Consider the following 14,505-nt stretch of genomic DNA (forward strand, 5'->3'; position numbering starts at 1 on the left):
GTTGGTGGTTCCCTCTTGAGATCATGGTTGACTGAGGGCTACAGCTCTCTGCTGCAGTCTGGCACCATGAGAGCAACATATGGTACAATGCTCAGCTAGGAAAAAACTGAAACAGTGTTTGAAGCATAATTCCTATACCATAAAGCTGAAAAATCATAAGTTGACCGAGCCATCATAAATCACCGGTTACCTAGATGAGCCACCTAGAATTAACAAAGGAATGTGTGGCTACATTCACCCAAAAATGTCGTGCCTTGGCTTGGTGGGAGAATTAAGGGTACATTACGAGACTGTAGCCCCAAAGCCAGTGGCCTCAAGAGGTAGGGTGTTAAGCAAATCATAGAGCCAAAAAGAACATCCTAGGCAGGGAAGACATTATCTACCTACAGAATTACTGTTGCCAAGTGCTGCCTGCATGGTGCTTTGAAGAGGAAGGGGCCTACTGGCTGAGAGCGCTCACTGGAGATGGGCAAGTCTGTTTTTAAGTCCCATTGTAGTCTCATAGTAGACACATGGTCTTGGCAGTTTAGTGAGAGTTTCTGGCCACCTATTTTCTCACACAGTGGAAAGATGGCTTTTTAACCTATGAAAAGTGGATCAGAATACATACTACACAGCAAGTGCATGAAAAACATCCACCACCGTACTCCTGTTGCATTATTATCTACCACATTGTTAGCCTTCTTTCATCTTAGTTCTATATAATGAAGTCTTTTTAAAATTTTAGTTGTTCAATACGCTCTGCATTTCTCTAAAATTGGTTTGCTTCCCTATATTTTTCAAGAGCGAGAATTACGGAGTTTTAAATTAAATGACATTTACAACAGAAGCTGGTAGGCTGGCTTGCATAGCTTCCTGATTTGTTCTTTTGTCCTATATTTCTCATTTTCCACTTTCATGTATATTTTCCCAAATATAAGTTTGCTACTTACAAATTACTATAGCCTTCTCATGTGGAATTTGAAATATCTTTCATTACCGATGAGTCAGATCTTTTATACATATAAAAAGATACAATGAAAAAAACTGAATTTCAACAAGAGTAAGAAGAAAATTTGAGTAGGGTATGAAAATACCCAGACAACATTTACTCATGTTTCAGAAATTTCTAGACACTTTTCAATTCAAAGAACTTCTTTTGTAGTTTATACGTCAGTTGTAGATAAGGTGTTTGTTCTATCATTTTTTTTTCAGAGATTTTTTTGTTCTGGCTTCAATGTGATATGCCCATGTGGAGATTTTGGGGGCATTGATCATGATTTATCTTTTCTGAGGTTCTCAAATATATAGTTTGATATCTATCATTAATTTTTAAAGAATTACCATCTGCTATATCTTCAAATATGTCATCTTCTATGTTCTTTTCCTACAGTTCTTAGATAGTTCTATTTTATATTCTTTTGGGCTTTCAATTTGGTAGGTTTCTATTGAGTTTTGAATGTCACAGTTTGCTTTCTCTGCTGTGTATAACACACTGATGGCTTCAGGTTAGCAATGCTGATTTATACTACAGTGCACAATGAATTGCCGAATGTCCCACCAAAGCATAAGGATGAGGGACAACAACCAAAAGGCTGCAAAGAAGCAGTCATTATAGAATTTAGTAGATCAATCAGTCCACAGCCAAAGGCCCAGGAAAGGCCAATCCCTACTACTTGCTCAGAGACTGGGTTTTTGAGAAGTGATTAAATTAGGAGTTTAAAGACAAAATCATCCTGGATCCAGGCTGGACCTTTAATCTGATGAAGATGGGATTTAATGGCCAATTCCTACAGTTTGACAAGGAATAGGGTTATGTTTAATGTTTTCAGTAGCTAGGTGACAGGGGTTTCAAAGGCCTTTTGTGTCCTTGTTTTTCTCTCCCAAATGGGCTCATGGCTTACCTTAGGTCTCTTCCTCAGGAAGAGCCTATATCTTATAATATTTCTGGTCGTTTTTTTCTCTATCGAGGCTTTAAGTTCTCGTGACTAGGTCTGCCTTTAAGGGGACCTATTTTAGAGATGTGATCTTCACAAGTGCTTCCTAGCTTTCCCGTCTACAGAGATGAGGCGAGGCAAAGGAAAGCATGCAGAGAAGATGCTCTTGTTTCAAGTGGGATAGTCTTCCTGCTTGCTTCTGCTACAGAGGGTGGTAAAAATGCTTCATTTTCCTTGCTCACTGCCAGAACCATCAGAGAAGTGTTTTGGATCTATACTACGAAAATACTGAGGGGCTCCACAAGGTTAAACTTCAGGTCTGAAACACCACTAAGGCTGTAAGGCTTAAGAGTTTGTTTCGCAGGCTAGTCCCCTCGGCCCCGGTAATTCACCAGCATAACCATAGAACAATTCTCATCAGCCTAGAACTCTGGTGTCTACAATTCTCGGATATTGTGCATTAAAGAACAGTAAGATTGCAAAATCAGCCAAGAGCCCCAAGAACCACTTTTGCATCATAAATCCCAGATGTTGAATAGAAGAGAAGCTCTTTATCCAGCAACACAAATGGAAACAGCAGGAAATGAATAGTTTACTGTGCGTGGTGGTTTGAATCAGAACGATCCCCATAGGCTCATATATTTGAATGCTTGGTTGTCAGGGAGTGATACTTCTTGAGGGATTAGAGCAGTGATTCTCAACCTTTCTAATTCTGTGACCATTTAATACAGTTTCCTCATGCTGTGACCCCTAACCTTAAGATTATTTTGTTGTTTCATTACTGTAATCTTGCTAGTGTCGTGTGATATCTGAGATGCAGGATATTTGATATGAGAGCGCCCAAGTGGTCCCACAGATGGAGACCATTGAGGTAGATGATGTGGCCTTGTTGAAGGAAGTATTATTGGGGGGTTAAGCTTTGCTGTTTCAAAAGCCCAAGCCAATCCCACTGTCTCTTCCTGTTGCCTTCAGACCAGGATATAGAACGCTCTCCATGATAATGAACTAAACCTCTGGCACTGTAAGCAAGTCCAACCCAATGCTTTCCTTTATAAGAGTTGCCACTGCCGTACCGTCTGTCTCTTCATAGCAATGGAACACTGACAAAGATACCATGTGTAGCCAAAACCCACAAAAAAAAAAAACAAAAAAAAAAAAACTAGAAAACAGGACATCCAAGCAAAATAGGAAGCTGTGGTCAATATCTGCTTGCCCTACTGAAATACCAGAAAATACAGGAAAAAAAAATCCAAGGACTCATGCCAGTTACAGAGAGCATAGAGAACACAGATATTGCTTTTATGGATGCTGATAGATCAAGGGATACTCTTTCAGAGTTGGGCCAGAGAAAACCTTCCCTACCATCCTTTGGTAATGAGTCTACCCCTGTCCTACCCCTACATGTTGAACAGAAGTGACAAATGCACTGACCCCTTCACACTTGAATATGATCAGTTGGGCCTTTGTATAGCTGGAGTGCCCACTCTTCTTGACAGCATGAAGTGGCCTTCATTGGGTGACACTAGGGAACAAGGCATGTGGGATGGCTTAATATTTGCCTTCACTTAGCAGGAGAAGTTGTTCCCTCCTGATTCCCACTCATCTCTTCCTTTAGGATGGGAAATAGATGTTAGCAAGGGGAAGTTGAATATTTTGAACATGTAAGCTAGAATTGGAATGTGAAATGTGATATTTGGGGACAGAAAGCTGACTCAGTCATTATGAACACTTACTGCTCTTCCAAAGGTCCCAGTTGTGGTTTCAAGCACTCATTGATGGATCTCAGAACTACAGGTAACTCTAGCTCCAGAGCATCTGATACCCTTTCTGTCTTCCATGGGAACACGGACATATGTGGAATATACTCATACATACACATAAATAAAGCAAGTAAAATACCACACTTATGCACGCAAGCTTGAATCAAGTAAACCTAAGACAATTAAATACAAGGGAGTCACCAACGTTTTTGAGGTAGCAATGACTGCCACCAGTAAACAGTGGTTTTATCACCTTTTTCATTTTATAATGTTAACTAGGTCATATTAATTATACATAATGATGCGTTTCCTTATGACATTTTCGTACATGTAAATAATGTATTTCACTAACACCTTTATTTTATATTTTAATACAGTAGGGGAATGTAATTAAATGCTAGTTGTTTACTTAACACCAAGAGCTTTGAAAGGTCACCTTCCCACATGTGCAATTTAGGGTCATTACTTAATGGAGAAATAATGTGAGATAGGGATTTCTGTTGCTTTGTGCACAACGTTAAACCTCACGTGCTTTAACTATAAGTTAAGCTGGTGAAAGAATGGCTTTGGAATAATGCATAAAAGCCATATGTGAATATTTAGGACAGAAAAACACGCAAATGTTTAGAACATAAATGACAAATAAGGATAGTTTACTCTGGGCATGAGCAAGACTGAGAAGGGAAAACAGAATAATCATCTCAGAGAACAGTACTTTCATCCCAACATCGGTATGGGAGCCAGTATGTAAAGAGCAAATAAAATGCATCTGCCATGGTTGAAGGTGGAAATGCGGGGCCCAGAACTTTGTCCTTCACCCTCTTCAGTCTACCCACATGACAGGAAAAGTCCTCACCCCGCACTGTGAAAGCCATTTATCTAGCGTGGCTCTCATTTTACAGCTGAGGAAACTGATAGGGAATCTGATGTCAGAAACAGCTTATACCATGGTGTCATGTGGCTCTTCCAACCTAGAAGTGATAAATAAAATGACATTTACTCTGTGCATTATCAGCCTGCTAGGCACAGCTGAACAATTCCAGATGTGGCTTTGGAATTCTTCTCAATGCAATAATAAGCTGTGAACAATTGATTGGAGATGACATATGAGCTGCACTTTATTGGCCATTTGTGTTCTAAACCTTGATGTGTTTCTCTCTCCTTAAATATTCGCGTACAGAGCCTGGGTGAACAGAAAACTCTTCTGAGAGTTGTAGCATTTAAGTTTGCACTTAAAAGAAGAGGAAGGGATTTTTTGTGAGATGTCATCATGTTTTAGTCTAATATGTTAGTATACTAATATTTCTAAATGGCGTATAATTCTAAATCTGAGGAATGAACACTAGGACAGACAGACAGACAGACAGACAGACAGACAGACAGACACACACACACACACACACACACACACGGGGGGGGGGGGCGGGGAGGAGACAGAGAGAGGTCACTGGCTGCCTGTCATTAGCATCCGTATAGCAGCATAATTGAAGATAAATAAAAGCCTAGAGTCTTGTATAGAGAATGGGCCAGGTTGGCCCAAAGTCAGATAAATGAACCAAAATATAAGCTTGCTGAATTGCAGATATGATACTTTCTTAAACTCTCGCATCATTCTTAAGTCTTCCCTGAATCCATAGAATTAAAGTTGTAGGCAGAGATTATTTGATGGAAAAGGGATGGGTTGATAGAGGCTTCAGTTGGGCTGTTGGCAGGTTTCTAGAACTTCCTGTTTCAGGCGTGCCCAGTGCTCTCATCTGCCAGGCACTCACTCACTCGCTTTGCCTTGGCCAGCTCTGGATGACTCTTCATATATTATCGCTTTTCACACTTCTGGACCCCAGAGCCTATCTATCTTAGCATCCTTCTTCCTTCTAAAATTGCCACGATCATAGCCCCCCCTTTTTTTTTGCTTACAATTCAAGCCTGGAGAAACGCCCCCGTCTAGTGACTTCTGTGTGTTTCTGGAGCCCCTGCAGTGGGGTCGTTCGTTTGGGTAGGGTTGAGCAACATGTGTTGCCTTGACTGCGCTCCCCCAGAAAGCGACTTTGATCTCTGTATCCAACTGTATCATTGTTCCACTGCCTTTGGCTCTCAGCTTTTCATGTTGCCCTGTTCTATCTCCTCTGTAAAAAAAAAATAATCAAAAGTCAGTTGTAATCAGCTGACGTGCTCACTTTACTTTTTCAGAAGCCCACGCATACCTCTGTGTCACCTTTGGTTCCAGCTGAGCAATTGAATCTGACGGTGGCTGGAGGGTATCTTGGAATTCCTGAATACTCCCTACATTCTCTTTCAGAAGTAAGAAGGATGCTCAAATTTGAGCATTTAAACCCACTTAAAGCTGGAGAAGACTTAGACACTTCAAGGCTGTTTTCTCAGGGAGCTGTGTGCACCCATATGTTATAATTATGCAGTTCTGGAGTTCATAGTACACACAATAGCTATAGCTGACGAGAGAGAGAGAGAGAGAGAGAGAGAGAGAGAGAGAGAGAGAGAGAGAGAGAGAGGGAGGGAGGGAGGGAGGGAGGGAGGGAGGGAGGGAGGGAGGGAGGGAGAGAGAGAGAGAGAGAGAGAGAGAACAGGAGGAGGTTTGACGTTTGGCCAGAGGGGTCATCTCGTGGGTGGGGGGCGGAGACAGCAGATCCAGTGAGGTGCTGGGAGTGGAGGCTGCTTCATTTGGGATCTTGCTCCCCCACACCATTCCTGTGGGAAAGTATTTCTTTGGCAAGCTTAGAGGCACTGTTCTGTGGCTGCAGCTATTCAGGAGCAGCAAGAAGAGACTTTTGTCTTTTAATGCTTTAGTGTAATGAAGGAGATAACTTAAATGATTATTATAGTAATAATAGCTGGTACATTGACCTAACATGAATTGTGGAAATGTTTTTAGGACCAAACTCTTTCTTTCCTTCAACACTCATTTATACCTGCTCACTGGGGTTGATTTTTCCCAATCCTTGGATAAAATCCAGGAAAATTCTCATGGGTTTTGGTTATAATTAAAAGGTTTCTCATTGCTTTCAGCAAAGAAACAACCTCAATTATTTTAACGCCTAAACTATAATAGAAAAAATCTCAGCTATACTTTAGTTTTCTTTTTATTATTTTTTTCATTTTTAACCAATAAACAGAAATAAAAAATTGTACCTATTAGTTGGTGATTATATAATGTTCAATACATGTTTATGGTACAAAAGGTTTCATCAAGTTAAGAAATTTTATTTCCTCAGATATTTGCTCTTTCTTCATGTTGAAAACTCACAATGTTTTCTTCTGCCCCTTTGAGATGTATACTATATAATTCTTGGCTATAGTTACTGTACCAAGTGCTACTTGTAACCTTCTAACATTACCGTCACTGATCAACTCCAGTCTCACACTGTTTCCAGATTTTTGGTAACCTCCATTTTATGTCCTACTTTCAGCTCCTTTAAGATCATTGTTTTAGGTTCCATTTGGGAGTAAGACCATGCGTGGCCTTTGTTTCGGGGGCTCCCTCTTGTTGGGTGGCCCCTGCTATAAGGGAAATATGGGCACGTAGAGGCTGTTGATAAAAAAAAAACTAAGACAATGGAAGCATCTTTTCTGGATGCAAGAAGTGTTAGTCAGTTTTCTGTTACTGTCACAACTACCTGAGGTAGATAGCTTATAAAGAAGAAAGCTTATTTTGACTCAGTTATGAGGCTTCCCTCCCTGGTCAGTTGATGGGCTGCCTTTGGGCCTGTGGCAAAACCATGTGACATGGAAAGTGTGCATGGCAGAGTAAAACCCCCAGAGACAGCAATCAAATGAGAGGAAAGAAGGGAACAGATCCCAGCAAAATCTTTCAAGGGAAAGATCCTAATGACCCTAAGACCTCCCATTAGACCTCACCTCTTAAAGCTTCCACCATCGCCTAACTGTGCCACATCTGGGCCAAGTGGTTACCTTGCAGTTGGTTTCCTAGGAGAGACATTCAATCCAAATAACTGCGCCAGTTTAGCATCTTATTCCTTTGTCTAAACTGGCCAGGTGTCCATGACTCCTTTGAGGGAGGATTTAAGGCGATGAGAGAATTTATGGTCCTTATTTATTGTAGAAGATACAATAATGGCTTCCCAAAATAACTCCAGCCTATTTCCTGGAACTGATGAATAGATTATGTTGCATGGCAAAGGATAATTAAGTTTATGGGCTGACTTGAGGTTGCTAATCAGCCAACCTTGAGATAGTAATCTTATCCTGGATTACCGAGGTGGCCTAGATGTAATCTCAGAGGTCCTTATATGTTGAGAGGAGAGGCAGGAGAATGTCAGTGTAGTGTGACATTACATGGGAAAAATTCATCTGGATGATACTGGCTTTGAAGAGGGAAGAGGACCATGAGCCAAACTGGCCATCAGATGCCAGAACAGGTACAAAAACCTATTCTCTTTCTTCTAGCTTTTAGGAAGGGAAAACAGCCCTATTGACACCTCCATATTAGCTCATTGAAATGCAGTGAGAACTTCTGACCTCCAGATAAATAAAATTATATACCTGTGTTGCTTTGAGCCACTAAATTTGCGGTGAGTTGTTATAGCAGCAATACAAACTCATATACTGATTCATTCTGACTTAAGCTTGCCTTGTATTTCTTGGGTTTGACAGTTACGGCAATTTTTCCTCTCTTAGGATTGTTCTCTTGTGTCTTTCTCTGCTCCCTCAAGTCCTCTTCTCTCATATCACACCCTGTAATCCTCCCAACACATGCAGAGATTTATTTTTGCTATTCCCTTGATATCGGAGAATGCATGTTTGTTCTAAATATTTACTTGTGGTTTCCCCCCTCAGCTCTTAGGCATTTGTAACTTATTTGTCTAAAGTATTCCTTATGAATGACGCCCTAGATCTTTCCAGATCTTCTTACATGTGACCTGTACATGGTCAATGAAAGTTACTGATCCCTTTGGTACAGGCTAATTCATTTTTGTCCCTCTTCCATCCCACAGGAGAGAAGAAGCTGTGCTCTTCATGTTTGTGGGAATAAACCACATACCTGCTCCTCCAAGTGGCCATGGTGAATAAAGACTTTCCCTACTTTGAGGTGAGTGAGTGATGCATTTTCCTTTGGGAAGGCCAATTATAACCCTTTCCACCCTCAGTGTGAGTGAGGAGCAAGGAGTTCCAGTGTCCAATTATACTTGCCTGGCAAGTCCTACTTGGTAGCCTTAAATGTGGACATAGTCAGCCTCTTGATGTTCACATACACACACACACACACACACACACACACACACACCAGAATGAAAAGGCTAGACTAAGGGAACAGCACATATAACACCATGCCCTGTGTTAACTCTCAAGAATTAACTTGGACGTCAGCTCAGCCCAGTGAGTAGCAACAATCCATTGGTTAAGAGATAAGAGGCACAGAAGACCCTACAGCCAGTAAAGGATGGAGCCAGAATAATGTGGTGAGAAATCATGCTCACTGCTCCTCCGTGGATGCATTTCTGTCCCTTCTCTTAATTTCCCAGACCCTCTCTCTGCTTCAGGTCTTATCCAAGTGTCAGCTACTCTGTAAACTCTTCCTGATCACAGTGACTCTTACTGTCTTCTGTCTCCTAATCATCTCTCTCTCTCTCTCTGCACATATGCAGAGTTTCTAATTGCTTTGTGCCTATTAGTTTAGCTTCCTGACTTCAAATGAGAAGTGGAAATATGATTTAGAACATTTCCTGAAAGACAAGTTACGTCCCATTGCCCTCATCTATCTGAATTCAAATGGACCAATGCACAGCATCTCCTGTCCAAAGCCACAGACGCAGTGAGGTGTCATTCAGACCCAACTCTGCAGTTGTTTTGCTGCCACAGAGAACACTTACCTGGGCCCCTAGATGCTGGTGTGCAGGTGTGCAGGACTTTACTGTTTTCCCCAAGACAAAGTGGTGGGTTTTTTTCTTGCAAGAAATGGTTTGTAACAAAGAACCGTTCAATTCTCTCCATCTGCTGAGGCAGAAAAAGTGCCTGGAGATTTGAAATACAGTCTTGTTGTTCAGACCTCTACTAACACCAGTGGTCTCCTGTGATGTGGGTGGGAGTCATTTCACACAAGCTAGACATGCTGTTGGTGAGGACACCCACATAGACTGGACCTTACTGGGAGCATCAGAAATTGGGTTCTTTTGTCCCCCGGAATGCATGAACTAGTTTCTGGAGAATTATGTTTTGCTAGAGTCTTTCAATTTTTCTTCTCTTATTTTATATACTACTGTCTCCTTTTCATTGCTTCAGAGACTGGAAGTCACGAGCATGTTCTTTCCAAGATAAACTCACTCCCTTCACTTCCTCGCCTCTGCTTTTGTGATGACAAAGGGAGGTCTGGATTCTGTCTTGATCTAACCTTTCTTGGAATCTGATGCCAAGGATGGTTTCTTCTCTCTCACTTAATCCACTTGTCCCCTTCTTCCCCAAAGCACACTCTTCCACTGGATTATGTAAATAACTGAATTCCCACTGTTAGGAAATAAAACCAAGCAACAAACAAACAAACAAACAAACAAAAAAACCACACAAGCAGTAAAAGGCAGACCCAGCAGTCCTTCCTCAGCTTTGCCCCATCTGCAGCCAGAACTCCGTCCCTCTTCAAGCTCTGACTCCTCTCCTTATTTCCCATGCTCTCAGCTCCATCTTAGGCCCTCCATGACACTTGGTCCAGATGACGTCTCATATTCATCTTCCTGACTTCTCAGTACCATCTATGTCTCTACGTCCTTTCTGTCCACATTCATTTTACTTTGATGTCTGTGTTCCAGTATCCCAGTTTTCCTCCTGCATCTAGTGCTCCATATCCTTTATAGCAGATGACTTCTGTACACAGGCAAAAAATGCTCCTCAGAGTTTTGCTTAGTACTTTCTCTTTCTTCCCTTTCCCTTTCTCCGTGGCAAGTCTCATCACATAACCAAGACTCCTGTTAGCGCTGATGCAGTCAATATGTCTTCATGTCAGAACACTCTAGTAAATCTCTATGTCTCTAATATCTTAGCTGATACATCTACTGGGAGATCCCAGGTCATCAAGTCAGTGTACTCAACAGGGAACTGAAAACCCGTAGCTTCTCTTCACATTTTCCATCCGAGGCCTCATCCCAGCTAACACAACACCACTCATTCAATTATGTAACCCAGATCACGTCTGATTAACCCTTTTTGGAGGAAAGGGATGCAAGCCAGATGCCTTGCAAAGAGTAGAAATTTGTCTTTTACAGTTCTGGAGTTTGGGAAATCTAAGATTGAGATGTTAGGCATGTTGATGTGTAGTGAGAGAGCCTGATTCTAGGTTTGTCGATGGCATCTTCCCTGTGATCTCATGGTACATAAAGAGTAAGGGGCTAATTGTTTTACTTTATAAAGTATGTCTTATTCACAAGAATTTCATCATCATGATCTAACCACCCTCCAACAGCCTTGCCTCTTGGTAGCATCACACAGGAGAGTCAGGATTTTAGTGTGTGAATTTGACATCTGAAGGACACAAACACCCAGTCTACAAATTTATATATGACACCTGCTTCACCATTTCTCCTCATGACTGATCTTGAAGGAAATATGAGCATTTTACTCCTGCTATCTATCCATTTCTGTAATTCTTTCTTTTTTCCACCGTTCCTACTACTGGCCATGCCTGTCACCCACCTCCTGGTTTGCTCCAAAGCCAATCAGCCAGCATCTTCACACCCATCCTTACCTTGGCTGTACTCACTCCCATAGGATAGCCACAACATTTATAAAATTAAGGTATGATCATGGCATCCCTCTTATCTGGGTGTGGAACTTCCCACCCCATTCCCACTCAGACGGTCAATCTGAGCATACTTTAACACTTGCTCTTATTATAAAATTTGAAAAGCCTCATTTTACTGAGGCTCACTGTGTAATTGATTCATGTCTGATTAACCCTTTTCAGAGGAATGAGATGCAAGCTAGATGCTTCACAAAGTTCGTCTTACGCCAAGGTCCTCCCCCTTTCAGGTCCTTTGGGACACTGTGTTATGTGCCTCTATTAACCTCTGCCACTTCTGCCTGGGCTAGTCTTTTCACTCCATCCTTCTGCCAAGTTAGTCATGGCTGCCCCTCTTAATCACAGTTCTGTTGTTGTAAAGAGACACCATGACCAAGGCAACTCATATAAAAAAGCATTTAGTTGAGGGCTTGCTTCCAGTTTCAGGGTCTATTATCATCATGACAGGGAGCATGGTGGTAGACAAGCCTGGTGCTGGAGAAGTAGCTGAGAGCTACTTTCTGATCTATAAGCAGAGGGAGGGAGGGAGGGACAGAGGGAGAGAGGGAGAGAGAGAGAGAGAGAGAGAGAGAGAGAGAGAGAGAGAGAGAGAGAGAGAGAGAGAGAGAGAGGCTGAGCCTGGGCCTCATGTGGGCTTTTGAAAACTAAAAACCCACTTTCAGTGACACAGTTCCTCCAGCAAGGTCTCCTAATCCTTCCAAATGTGACTAAGTATTCATATATATGAGCCTATGGTGTGTGTGTGTGTGTGATCATCCTTATTAAAATTAACATATTCTTCTTAGATGCCAATAATTCTACTGCTTCCTTGGAAGCCTCTTTGCTTGTATGAGATCCTCCAATTGTCCTTTCCAAAGTCCATGCAATTTGACAGCATTTACCTGAGACATGACATCACCTTATTTAGGGACTATACTACTGATGTCTCTTTTCCACTGTACTTTGGACTCCTCTAAGGTAAAGACTGTGACTAATGTTTGTGTATGATATGTGCTACATTAATAATCTTAGGTAATACTTATTAAGCCTTGTCTAATCTATAAATCATAATTGTCAATGGATATACCCAAAGAGACGAGGCAGGTTGAGATCTTGAAGGCCTGAGCATCTACAATTTGTCTGTTTGTTTTTAAAGGCAAACAATAAACCATAGACATGAAGTGTCTGCACCCATGCCCCCTTGAAAACTGTCTCTTGTGTTTAAGCTTCATTGCCTTTGTAATCAATAGACTTCTGACCAGGTAAGCTAGTTTTTCAAAAGTGACTCTAGGCTTGGTTGGGCTAGGTTCAACTGCTGAGAGATGTCTTGGGAGATGATTGTATGCAGAGAAGGGAACTATTCTGTCTGTGGGTTGCAGCCAGCACAGGATTACATAATAAGGGCCATTTGTGGAAAGCAGTGTCTTGGGCATGCTGGCTTCCACTCTGAGTGCATGAAAAGCATCAAGAAAAAGGCCAAAGACCCTCTCTTTCAAGGGCTAGAACTTAAGTTCATGTGGTATTCAAGACCTCACATCATTCTGGAAACAAATGACCTGTGTTTGACTCCTTTTTATTATAATTACAAATCGTTTAGCCCTTTGCATATTGTAATGTGTGGAACCATGGCCCCTAAATGATAGGTCCACATTTAAATATCAGGAACCTGAAAATATGACCTATTCAGGATTTAAAAAAAGGTCTTTGGAAATGTGATTAAATTAAGCATCTTGAAATGAGATCATCCTGTATTATGCAGCTGGGCTTCAAATCCAATAACCAGCATTAAAAGATTTAATTGGCTTATCTTTGTGATTCTAGACCAGAGAGGCACATATGCTCTAGGTAAATTGACCAGAGGAGGATAATACAGGAGGCTCAAGAGGGCAGACACAGAACAGGAATTGACTACACTGTCTCTGAGCCACTTTCCTTGTAGGGTTAAAACAGCAAATGGTCATTTTCTTGTGACATCAACTCGAGTTGACTGGAAACCATTTCCTTTTTTGTTAAATGTTTTTTCAAACTTGTTCATTTCTTAGTTTAGTTTAACTAGGTGACACTTAGAAAAAAAAATGGTTCTATTCTGGTTTTTGACTGGCCTTCTGGAGTCCAGAGATTAGTTCCAGCCCACGGCCAAACATGAAACTTGTTTAACCAGAGAATCTTTATAAGGGGCTGCCAAAATGGGAGTGGAGGTTGGAGTGATGCAGCTACAAGCCAAAGAGTTGAAAGGGGTCAGTGCTGGAAGCAGGTTACACCTCTAGAGTTTTGGAGCAGTGTGGCCTTACCACATTTTGTTTTGAAATGCCTCAACTGCAGAACTTCTAGATAAAAGTTCTATTCCATTAAGACAGCAGAGGTGTTGTCATTTGCTGGGAAAAAAAATCTTATAAAATTCACAAAGTACCTTACATTTCAACTTACACTTTCTGTTTTTAGCTATTACTTTTTTTACCAGCCAGCGAAGTAAACATGCATATTTTCCAGAGCAGCAGTAACAGTGGCCACTCTGTGCATCTCATTCCTAGAAGTCTCTGTTCATAAAAGTTATTTTCTCTGCATTTATAGATTTGAAGGGAAGCACTGGAGTATGCTGAATAGAAGGCAGATATTCTCGGAAGCTGGGTGTTGCCTGCCTCAGATCTCAAATAAATGGCCTGGTACTTATAAATAAATATTATTAGTGATTACTATTTGACAATCATTTGAGAAATTGAATTTTTTCTTTGTAACATATCTGGCAATTACAGACATGAGTAGGATTCTATCTGACATGTGTTTGGAAGATCCAGACTTAGCTGGACTAGAGAATATGGCTCTTACAATGTGAGATTAGAAGATATAAGCTCCGTTTTTCTGAGGAGGAATGTGTCTATCAAAGTCAAGCTGCAAGACAGCAAACCCCTTCCTTTGCCTGTCAAAGTCAGTGGTGAAAGAACAGAGATTAATCATTGTAATAACAGTGGCAGTGGGCTGTCAGCTTGGAGAGCGAATACAGATGAATATACCTCTTCGTGCCATCAGTTTTAAGCAAATGAAAGGCCCAAAGCAAAGAGCAAAAATAACAGCTGTAAACTGAGGGAATGAC

The 14,505-nt window shown here is 41.3% G+C and overlaps 1 long non-coding RNA gene across 1 annotated transcript in view; it reads left to right on the forward strand.

The window, feature by feature from the left end:
• Positions 1 to 14,073, forward strand: part of LOC311603517 — an 86,939-nt gene extending 72,866 nt beyond the window's left edge. Inside the window, exons 2-4 of the long non-coding RNA XR_014781111.1 lie at positions 8,644 to 8,738; positions 12,221 to 12,392; positions 13,986 to 14,073. This is a non-coding gene — a long non-coding RNA (uncharacterized lncRNA). The remainder of the gene's footprint in view (positions 1 to 8,643; positions 8,739 to 12,220; positions 12,393 to 13,985) is intronic.
• Positions 14,074 to 14,505: the final 432 nt, after the last annotated feature.

Source organism: Acomys minous (genome assembly GCF_964271855.1).
Source record: "Acomys minous genome assembly, chromosome: 8".
NCBI lineage: Eukaryota > Metazoa > Chordata > Mammalia > Rodentia > Muridae > Acomys > Acomys minous.